This window comes from Oryx dammah, unplaced genomic scaffold, assembly GCF_014754425.2.
Source record: "Oryx dammah isolate SB20612 unplaced genomic scaffold, SCBI_Odam_1.1 HiC_scaffold_27, whole genome shotgun sequence".
Classification (NCBI taxonomy): domain Eukaryota; kingdom Metazoa; phylum Chordata; class Mammalia; order Artiodactyla; family Bovidae; genus Oryx; species Oryx dammah.
This window is the reverse complement of record NW_024070211.1, coordinates 29470294-29481161: the sequence shown is the minus strand read 5'-3', so window position 1 is coordinate 29481161 and position 10868 is coordinate 29470294.

The following is a 10868-nucleotide window of genomic DNA, read 5'->3' as shown; positions in this document are numbered from 1 at the left end:
TGGAAAAATGACTATGTCACCCAGACAAAACAAACAATTGAACTCATTTCTTCAACCGTATTAAGAGCCTACTGTTCCAGAGCTTTGGGTAAAGCAACAATCAAAACAGCCTGAGCCTCACACTGACACAGCCCCTGTTCACAGGGCTTGACTCTGAAAGGTCTTGGGCGGGAGGGGCTCTGGGTCCAAGCAACCTGCTAAGACAGTAAGGAAGCAAGGGGAACTGAACCACACTTTTACCAGCTTCTGATCCCTTTCATGTTAACAACTCTCTGACCATTAAACCGAGGAGAGGGTAGCCTTGGCTATGGCACAAGACCTCTCCAGCAAGACAGAAACAAACCTCTGACTGAAGCGCTCAAGGGACAGGTAACCACCACTCCTAACTCAGGAACGTGCTTTTCCTTTCACAGTCAGCAAGCGGGATTAATTCACCAACAATAACCCCTCCGTTCCAAGCTCACTCTGCCAGGTACTGGGCTGAACTCAGGATAAAGCACGACTTAGCTGTTCTGGCTGAGCCTTCAGAACAGCTTCTGATTCAGCAAGAGGGAAAGGCAGGGGAATGTGTTTTTACCAAAGCCCCGAGTTCCTGGAGGAACCAGTGGTGTCCTAACTGGACAAGGCGGACTAAGTGGACAGCTCCCTGCGATGACTATTGGTGGGAGGAGGCCACCCTGGTTTCAGGAACGCTGCTCTTTCCTCCTGGAACCAGGGCTGGAGGAAACATGGTTCTCCAAGGAAAACAAGAGGATAAAATAAGCCCAGAAGCAATGAGGTGGAGGCTGAGTTGGACTTACGTGAACTGTTAATACTTAGCCCTAACTCTTACACACAAGTAAAGACAGTCTTGGCATAAATAATCAACCTACCAAGCCATCACTAGCACAGGGCAAATCCAAGGCCTGCTGATTTCTTTCTTCTCTCTGATGTTTCCAAGTTTGAGTCAGGGCCCAGCAGCTTTCTGCCTAGATCTGCCCACTCAGTCTAAGCTGGCCCTCTTGTTTCCAGAGATATATGTTCCTCTACTTACACTAACACCATCTGTCTTTTTCCTCTGACCCAGTGTTTATGATGCCTTCCTCCACCACCATCCCTCCTCAGATTCTGCAAGATGGGATCCCCTCATTCATGACATCAGGACAGCCACCAGCCTCTCTTGGGTGATACAAAGAAGTACCTCCAGTTTGCACATCACGTTGAAACACATCACGTGTAGGCGCACATGGAAAACCACACCATCACACAAATCCAAAGACAGGGAAGACCTAGAGATGCCCCTCTCCACAGAGAGGCCGACTCTTTCAATACATGAACGAGGAAACTGAAGCCCAAGCAAAGCATCTTGACCGAAATCTCATGGCTAAATACTAATGGAATTGGAATAAAAATTCCTAGTTCACTTCATTTTTTTCAGATATTTTGCTTTTCTAATGGTAAATTTTAAAACATCTTACAAAGGAACAGGAAATAAATACACTGAACTTCTCAGAGCATTCGGGTCACACCGAAGGGCCAGTCTACGTCTTCAGGGCCTGGACTCATCCATGTTGGCACTGGGCTTTGGAATCTCCACACTGTGATAGAGGTAAGGGCCCCCCGAGGCTTGGGGCGCAGGTGTGAAAGCAGGCTCAGCTGGGGTTACTCTATTCTGTGCTGGCAAGCAGGACAGTTAAGAGGCAATCATAGACCAACACAAAGTTCAAAGACAGGCCAAACTAAATCTTCTACTGAGACACACGCTCTGTCACACAAGATTCACTTGGAAAAGCAGAACTAAATTTCTGAGAAGGAGAAGGGATTTGTTACAGGGATCTGACAGCAGCACTTGGGAGCTGGTCAGGAGTCTCGAGGAGCTGCTGACTTTGCTTCTGGTGCTGGGACATGAGAGTGACAGGACATGCAAGTGAGAAGGAAAGATGCACATTAAGGGGTGAGGAGCAAGGACAGACTGAACAATGAGTGGCAAGCTCTGGCTGCAGATGGCCCGCCTGCTGGATGTCTGTTGGTGTCTGCATCACAAAGGTCGCTTCCCAGGTGACTCAGTGGTAAAGAACTCACCTGCCAATGCAGGAGACACAGATGGGATCCCTAGTCTGGGCAGATCCCCTGGAGATGGAAATGGCAACCCCCTGCAGTATTCTTGCCTGAAGAACCCCACATTCAGAGAAATCTGGCAGGCTATAGTCATGGGGCCACAAAGAGTCAGATACAACTTAGTGACTGACCAACAATAATGTGGCAAAGGTCAGCACACTCCACGCAGGAGCACTCAGAGCTGCAGACCCACTGCCAACCGCGAACGCAAGGGCAGCCAGAAGATAAGCGCCAGCAATGTCACAGCAGCGCTGACTTTCCAGCGCATAAAACATGCAGCTCTGGCCAACACTAACCTGGAATGATGCAAGGAAGGAAGCTGGGGGAACATAGTTACAGCTGAACTAAAGGGAAAGTGAAAAGTGAAAGTCACTCAATCATGTCAGACTCTTTGTGACCCCCATGGACTGCAGCCCACTAGGCTCCTCTGTCCATGGAATTCTCCAGGCAAGAATACTAGTGTTCTCGTATCCAGGGGATCTTCCCAGGCCCAGAGATCAAACCCAGGTCTCTCACATTGCATGTGGATTCCATTCAAATCTTTTGCATGAATATAGGTTAGCCATGAATAGAACTCTAGAGAAAAAGGAATGGTTACCACAAAGGTTTGGATTATGCTTTTTCAAGTTTCAGTCCATCAGAAAGGAGCACACTGGGGTATTTGAGGGTCCTGATCAAATTTTCTTTACCTAGATTTTGGACACCTAGTTCCCTGTACTCTCATTCTTTAACCTATAAACATAAGTTTTCTGCAAGCTGTTCACAATAAAAATGCTTTCAATCATTAAAATAAAAGAAAGAGCTATGAAGAAAGTGATCAAAACCACAAGTGGACACCTCCAGTAATTTCAAGGAGCCCCTACAGGGTGTTGGGCGGAGGTGTCTATTGCTCTGGGGTCCAAATTCAGCAGAGTAGAAGACAGTATCATCATCCACTACTTCTAGGAGAGTAAAGAGGTGCAACTTTTAGAGAAGGTAATTTGATCAAACCTACTTCAGTGCACACAGCCTCTGATCCAGGAATGACACTTCCAGAAATACCCACATAAGTGGACAAATGTCCATTAGTGGGAAGTGGCTAGTTCAACTGTGAAGGTCCATCCATACCATGGACGAAACTGACGGCAGCTGTTTAAACGGAAGGTTACAAACATGATGTTAAGTGGTAGAAACCAGAACAGAGGACCACATACTGTAGAATCCATTGACATAAAATGTCTGGAAAAGGTAAATCTACAGAGGAAGAAAGCAGATGAGTGAGTGCCTGGGGCTGGGAGTGCGAGCAGGGCGTGACTGCAAACAGGACTGTGCTTCTGTTAGGGGCAATGGAAATATTCTAAGTCTGGATTGTGGTATAGTTGTATAACTCTGCTAATTTACTAAAAATAATTATATTGTGTACTTAAAGCAGCTGAATTTTATATTAAACAAATTATACTTCAATAAAACTATTTTTAAAAACTTTAAAAAATAATGAGGTAGTTACAGTCAGCCCTCCACATTCACAGGTCCTGCATCTGTGGATTCAAACAACCATGGATTGAAAACATTTGAAAAAAATATTCCAGAAAGTTCCAAAAAACCAAAACTGAATTTGCCATGCATTAACAAGTATTTTCATAGCATTTACATTGTGTTAAGTATTACAAGGAGTCTGGAGATAATTTAAAGTGTACAGAAGCATGTGCAGAGATTATATGCAAAGACAATGCTATTTAATTAAGTTTCATATGAGAAATGAAGCATCTATGGATTTTGGTACCCAAGAGCAGGGGATGGGTTCCTAGAACAAATACCCTGTGATGCTAAGTGTTGGTTGTATATGAATGGACATGGAAAGATCTTCAAAAAACCATATTGAATGAAAAAGCAAAGTAGAACAGCATGTGTAGTAAACAGTTTATCCATTTGTGTAAAAACATTATAATTATATGGCTTTATAAGTGTTCAGAAAAACATCTGGGAGGAAATACACCAAGCTGTTCAAAGGAGTTCTTATTAAAGAGCACTTTATTCTCCTTAGTCGTATTCATGATTAATTCATATGGCTTTGCATTGTTCTAATTTCTTTGTTTGGATCAGAGTTTTCACAAAAATGAAGGAACTGAGGCCTGGTGTTTATGGATGAGACTATGGGCTAGCACAGATATAGGCCTCTTTATGGACAAAGAAGCTGAGCTTTGTGGATGTGCCTGTTTCTATCCCTTTATATTTTCTCATTGAGCAGTATTAGTCTTTTTTTTTAACTTCATTTCCTGATAAAGCTGCTTTTTGAAAAACATCACCGTAAGTTGATGCTTTCATTTGAGATGAAGTTATCATCTCAAATAAGTTAAACACTAAGGGGCCAAACAAGAACTAAGGAGCATTAAAGTCCAGTGGAGCAGTATTTTTAATTTCTATCTGCATGTTTAAAATGGTCTCTTTGCTTAAAATGCAGCTTTATGGACAAGCCCAGACTGGATCAGCATCCTGGCAGGAAACTGATGGCATAGTGGACTGGGCAAGGAGATAGAGTTTCATCAAACTCGTGAGAATTCAATACAAAGAGCTTTTAACAAAAGTGGGGGAAGGATTTGGGGAAAGTAAGGAGCATGGTGCAGCACCCCAAGGCCAGTAACAACTGGGAGCTGTTACTATCCTTACGCCTAAGGAGTGAGGTAGGGGAGCTATCACAGGAGCCCGGAAGGAAAGCTGTATGATAAGACCTGTCTGACAAGAGCCAATCCCGGTATGCAAGGAGCAGAGCTAGGAGAATAAATGCCCTGACCTGTAGTTTTGCCCACAGATCTCCAACCAGGGCTCCCATGAGCCAAGCTCAGAAATCAGAGTACAGGGAACCCACTAAGGTAGTCCCTATTGGTCAGTATCCCAGGGCATAGAACGTGGGAGAAGAAGGCAGAGAATGGGTCTGAAAGCACAAATAGAAGGTATCCAGCTTACGGTTAAGGTAAGGTAACAGTCCCAGGCCTAAGGAATGTGAATGGCTGAAGGTGGGTCCCTGGGAATCTGGAGCTAAGGTGAGTCTGATCAAAACTCAAGTTTATGTCGATGGGAATGTAAATTGGTGCAGCCACTATGAAGAATGGTATGGAGGTTCCTCAGAAAAACAAAAATAGAGTTACCATATGATCCAGCAATCCCACTCCTGGGCACATACCAGGACAGAACTATAACTGAAAAAGATACAGGTGCTACCGTGTTCAAAGCAGTGCTATTCACAATAGCTGAGACATGGAGACAACCTGTCTATCAACAGATGGATGGATAAAGAAGACGTGGTAATATATGCAGTGTAATACTATTCAGACATAAGAAAAGAACGAAATAAAGCCATTTTCAGCAGGATCGATGCACCTAGAGATTATCATCCTAAGTGAAGTTTGTCAGAAAGAGAAAGACTAACACTATATGTTATCACTTATATGTGGGATCTAAAAATTTGGTGAAAATAAACCTATCTGCAAAACCAAAAAAACTCACAGACTTGTGGTTACAAAAAAGGAGGGACTGGGGGAGGGAGGGACTGGGAGTTTGAGGTTAGTAGATGGAAACCATTACATATACAGCGATGAACCACAAGTTCCTACTGGACACAAGGTACTATATTCAATATCCTGTGATAAATCTTAATGGAAAAAAACATTTTAAAAGATATGTGTGTGTGTGTGTATGTAACTGAGTCACTTTGCTGTATAGCAGAAATTAACACAACCTGTACACGGAAGAACTGTACAAAAAAGATCTTCATGACCCAGATAATCATGATGATGTGATCACTAGTCTAGAGCCAGACATCTTGGAATGTGAAGTCAAGTGGGCCTTAGAAAGCATCACTACAAACAAAGCTAGTGGAGGTGATGGAATTCCAGTGGAGCTATTTCAAATCCTGAAAGATGATGCTGTGAAAGTGCTGTACTCAATATGCCAGCACATTTGGAAAACTCAGCAGTGGCCACAGGACTGGAAAAGGTCAGTTTTCATTCCAATTCCAAAGAAAGGCAATGCCAAAGAATGCTCAATTACACTCATCTCACATGCTAGTAAAGTAATGCTCAAAATTCTCCAAGCCAGGCTTCAGCAATACGTGAACTGTGAACTCCCTGATGTTCAAGCTGGTTTTAGAAAAGGCAGAGGAACCAGAGATCAAATTGCCAACATCCACTGGATCATCGAAAAAGTAAGAGAGTTCCAGAAAAACCTCTATTTCTGCTTTATTGACTATGCCAAAGCCTTTGACTGTGTGGATCACAATAAACTGTGGACAATTCTGAAAGAGATGGGAATCCCAGACCACCTAACCGCCTCTTGAGAAATCTGTATGCAGGTCAGGAAGCAACAGTTAGAATTGGACATGGAACAACAGACTGGTTCCAAATAAGAAAAGGAGTACGTCAAGGCTGTATATTGTCACCCTGCTTATTTAACTTCTATGCAGAGTACATCATGAGAAACGCTGGGCTGGAAGAAACACAAGCTGGAATCAAGATTGCCGGGAGAAATATCAATAACCTCAGATATGCAGATGACACCACCCTTATGGCAGAAAGTGAAGAGGAGCTAAAAAGCCTCTTGATGAAAGTGAAAGAAGAGAGTGAAAAAGTTGGCTTAAAGCTCAACATTCAGAAAACGAAGATCATGGCATCCGGTCCCATCACTTCATGGCAAATAGATGGGGAAACAGTAGAAACAGTGTCAGACTTTATTTGGGGGGGCTCCAAAATCACTGCAGATGGTGACTGCAGCCATGAAATTAAAAGACACTTACTCCTTGGAAGAAAAGTTATGACAAACCTAGATAGTATATTCAAAAGCAGAGACATTACTTTGCCAACTAAGGTCCACCTAGTCAAGGCTATGGTTTCTCCTATGATCATGTATGGATGTGAGAGTTGGACTGTGAAGAAGGCTGAGTGCCGAAGAATTGATGTGTTTGAACTGTGGTGTTGGAGAAGACTCTTGAGAGTCCCTTGGACTGCAAGGAGATCCAACCAGTCCATTCTGAAGATCAACCCTGGGATTTCTTTGGAAGGAATGATGCTAAAGCTGAAGCTCCAGTACTTTGGCCACCTCATGTGAAGAGTTGACTCATTGGAAACAACTCTAATGCTGGGAGGGATTGGGGGCAGGAGGAGAAGGGGACGACCCAGGATGAGATGGCTGGATGGCATCACAGACTCGATGGACATGAGTCTGAGTGAACTCTGGGAGATGGTGATGGACAGGGAGGCCTGGCGTGCTGCGATTCATGGGGTCGCAAAGAGTCGGACACGACTGAGCGACTGAACTGAACTGAACTGAACTGTACATCATCGCTATTACAATAAAAAATAAATTTTATTAAAGTCATGCTATAAAAAAAAAAGATTCAAGTTTAAAACCCATTGACCCAGAAGCCATGGGGCAAATCTGCTCAAACTGGAGATGAGAAATGTCCTGTTGGAATTAGAACTGTCTGTGAGGATGATGCTTTCCCTTCCAGATATGTGTTCTCCTCCTTCTCTCTCTCCTTGTACACTTCTGGTCTCTAAGACACCAACAACTCCCCTCAGCTGACCTCTAGCCAAAAGCAAGGTGGCCTTGCAGGGAGTCTCCTCCTGACCATTTCATCCGCCCAAGGTGGGACAGATATAGGGGTGGGGAGGGGATGCAGAAAAGTGCAGACATCACTGCCCCAACCTAAGGCCCCTCCTCCAGCAGCTTCATAGCCATGAGTATCTTCCCGGAAAAGACAGATGCATCATTGATTTCTCAACAGAGTCTTGCAAAGTGTGATGTCAGACACGTCCCCTTGGCCATAACATTGGGGCTGGTTTCCTAATAAAGCTGGCTCTGTGCCAAGCTACCCAGAAGTTGGGTCAAACTCTTGATTTTCACAAGGTGTCCCGTCCCGTGTTTGTTTTCTATTCCCACCAGAGCAATAATTCCCACCAGCTAGCATTTCTAGAAGACTGGCTTGGAGATCCAGCATTATGCTAAGGGATTTACTTCTAGAATATGCAGTTGGCTATGGCACTTGGATACCTCTTATTTCCCAGGTGACTCAATGCTAAAGAATCTGCCTGCAATGCAGGAGACGCAAGTTCAATCCCTGGGTTGGGACGATCCCTTGGAGAAGGAAATGCAACCTGCTCCAGTATTCTTGCCTGGAAAATCCCATGGAGAGAGGAGCCTGGCAGATTATAGTCCATGGGGTCGCAAAGAGTCAGACACAATTGAGTGACTGAACACAGACACACACACACACACACACACACACACACACACATGTCCCCTGCCTCACTCCCTTGCCCAAGGATCCAACTCAACTGCCAAAAATGAAAAGCATGACTCCCAGGGAGCGTCGAAATGCTTCCAGGGTCTCAGTGTCATAGCAGCTCCCAGGGTCAAGGTTGTACAAAATCCCTCTGTTTATGGGAAGATTCTACTAATTCCGCTTAAGACATACATGGAATAAGTGTGTTAGTCACATTGTACTCTCTGCAAGTGGCACTCCTTTAGGGCTGTGCAGTGTCAAACCTGCCCATCTATCAGTGGTGGCCTTGAACTGCTTTGCCTAAATCTAGACTGTTGGGGTGGAAGAGAGCTTAGAAGATTCACTTCTAGACTGACCTCCCCTTTTTTCAGGTGAGCTCCTTGTTGCCCAGAACAGGTGAACACTTGCCAAAGGTCTTGAACTGTGAGTGACAGAGGCAGTGCTGGGACCTGGTCTCCAGAGTCCGCATTCATTCTCCTGTTTGCCATACTGGGAAAAGTGAAGTCGCTCAGTCACGTCCCACTCTTTGTGACCCCATGGACTGTAGCCTACCAGGCTCCTCCGTCCTTGGGATTCTCCAAGCAAGAATGTTGGAGTGGGTTGCCATTTCCTTCTTCAGGAGATCTTCCCAACCCAGGGATTAAACCCAGTTCTCCCGCATTGTAGGCAGATGCTTTACCGTCTGAGCCACCAGGGAAGTCCTCCCTACAAGTTGCTGGGAAACCTAATTCCCACAGGACGAATGGCAGGACTCAAGACTGTGCTATGACCTTTTACTTCCAAACCTGTAGATAAAGATTCAGGGAGAAAGAAAACTTTTTTTTGAGAAAGATTCAGAGGGCAGTTTCAAAGTTGCTCCGTCACTTAACTCACTTATTTCCATCCATCATGTGAAGCAGGTAAACATGTGGAGCTTATTCAGTGGTAAACATTAACACAATTAAAGCTTCTTGCAAGAGATTTGAACACCAAGAAGACTTACACTCACACAGAGAGGGTTTTTTGTTTCGTTTTGTTTTTTCACTTTTTTAACAGTTTGGCTGAAGTGTAACTGACATAGCCAAAAAAAAAAAAAAAAAAACCTGCAGGTGTTTATAATCAAGGTACCAAACATATCCATCACCTCCATAAGTTTCCTTGCATCCCTTTGTACTTTTGCTTTTTTGTTTTGGTTTGATTTTTTTTTTAACGTTTTCAGAGGTTTTGTTGTTGCTGTTTGTGATGAGAACACATTTGAGATCTACCCTCTTAGAAACCATTTTAAGTGCATGATATCGTTTGGCTTATAATAGGCACTATGTGCCTGTGCTGTCATTTCAGTCGCGTCCAGGTCTTTGTGACCCCATGGACTGTAGCCCAGTAGGTTTTTCTGTTCACGGGATTCTCCAGGCAAAAATGCTGGAGTAGGTTGCTGTGCCCTCCTCCCAGTGATCTTCCTGACCCAGGGATTGAATCCACGTCTCTTGCATTGCAGGCAGATTCTTTACCACTGAGCCACTGGGGAAGCCCTCTAGGCACTGTTTTGTACAGCAAATCTCTGTAAGTAATTCATCTTTGGGATACATTTTTAACCCAGCAGATCACAAAAGGTTAAATTTTTTTATTATGCCAATGTTAGTAAGAAAAGCGGGTAATTTAATTCCAAACATGATTTTTGTAAGTCACAGGAGTTTTTTTTAACCTAAAAGAATAAACATAAAAGATATTTTAAAAGAAAAAGTCTATTAAAGCATGGTGAAATAAGGTATAATTAACCACCATTAACAGCTAAGTATTGAAAGAAAGGTACCAAACCGTACCTTGAGGGGGTTTAGCAGAGTGGTTGAGGGAGTAGGCCCTGGAGTCAGATCCCTGAATGCACATTCCTACTCTAGTTTAACTCTTGTGCCTCAGTTTCTTCCTCTCTAAAATGGGCTAAAAAGTAATTAATAAGAACCAATCTCATAGGGTAGTCTAGTAATTAAATTAGCTAGTTAATACATATAAAGCACTTAACCCAGTAATAGACTATGGTAAGCTTTCAATAAATGTTAGCTATGAGGGAATTCCTTAGCTGTCCAGTGATTTGGACTCAGCAGTTTCATTGCCGACAGCATGGGTTCAATCCTTGGTTGGGGAACTAGGATCCCACAAGTCACACAGCTTGGCTAAAAAAAAAAAAAGTTAGCTATTAATATTTATGTAACTCTTTAATTTTGTTCCAATTTGTGGATGTAGTAATTTGGACTGAACTTTATGTATAGCAATTTTGATATAAAGTCTAAATGAGTTCCTAACTGGTGTTTATATAAAATATACACAGCCACCATTGACATGCCTGTTGTATAAAGATGGTGATGTTTTTCAAATCTGTTCTAAATCTGATTGGTTCCACTTTTAGCCATTCATTTATTTGCATCAGCTACTCAGTGAAGTTAGGCAGTTTACATCTAGGAAGTCACAACCCTGTAAACTTGCAGAAAGCTAACACTAAATTACGCAGTTTCCTGAGGGCAAATAACTCATGGGACTCTGA